Below are 586 nucleotides of genomic sequence, written 5' to 3'. Positions count from 1 at the left end.
ATCCGCTGTCGACATCTCCAACTTGGTGCCTAGCACCTTGAAGATAGTCGACCAAAATTTTCCGGTGAAACGGGGGTCTCTGTCAGAGACAATCGACTCTGGGAGTCCGTGTAGTCGGAAAACACGATCCACGAACAGCGTTGCTGTACCGACGCCGTCTAAAGTGTCTGGCACCGCCGCCAAATGAGCAATCTTGCTCAACTGGTCGACGAATACCACGACACCCGTGTTGCCCGCCGAATCTTTTGGCAGGTCTTACACAGTCTAAACTCATGGACTGCCATCACCCAGTGGGTATCGGTAGGTTGGTCAGCGGTGCGGCCGCATTTGGAGAGAGTTTCACCCGTTGACACGTCTCACACGTGCACACATAGGTCCTCGTCCATTTGTACAGCCTGGGTCACCAATAGTGATGACTCACAGAGTTATACGTTTTATCACGACCGAGATGACCACTAAGTGGCGTGTCGTAAGTCTCAAAAAGGATGCCGTATTTCAAATCCTTATTATGAGGAACCACAATTCGTGATGATTCCGTTGAATCGGTGCTATAATATAGCAAACCATTAATCAACGGATATCGGTG

This window comes from Plasmopara halstedii (genome assembly GCF_900000015.1).
Source record: "Plasmopara halstedii genome assembly, contig: Scaffold_2386, whole genome shotgun sequence".
Classification (NCBI taxonomy): domain Eukaryota; phylum Oomycota; class Peronosporomycetes; order Peronosporales; family Peronosporaceae; genus Plasmopara; species Plasmopara halstedii.
The sequence above is the reverse complement of the archived record's forward strand: the minus strand, read 5'-3'. Positions refer to the sequence as shown.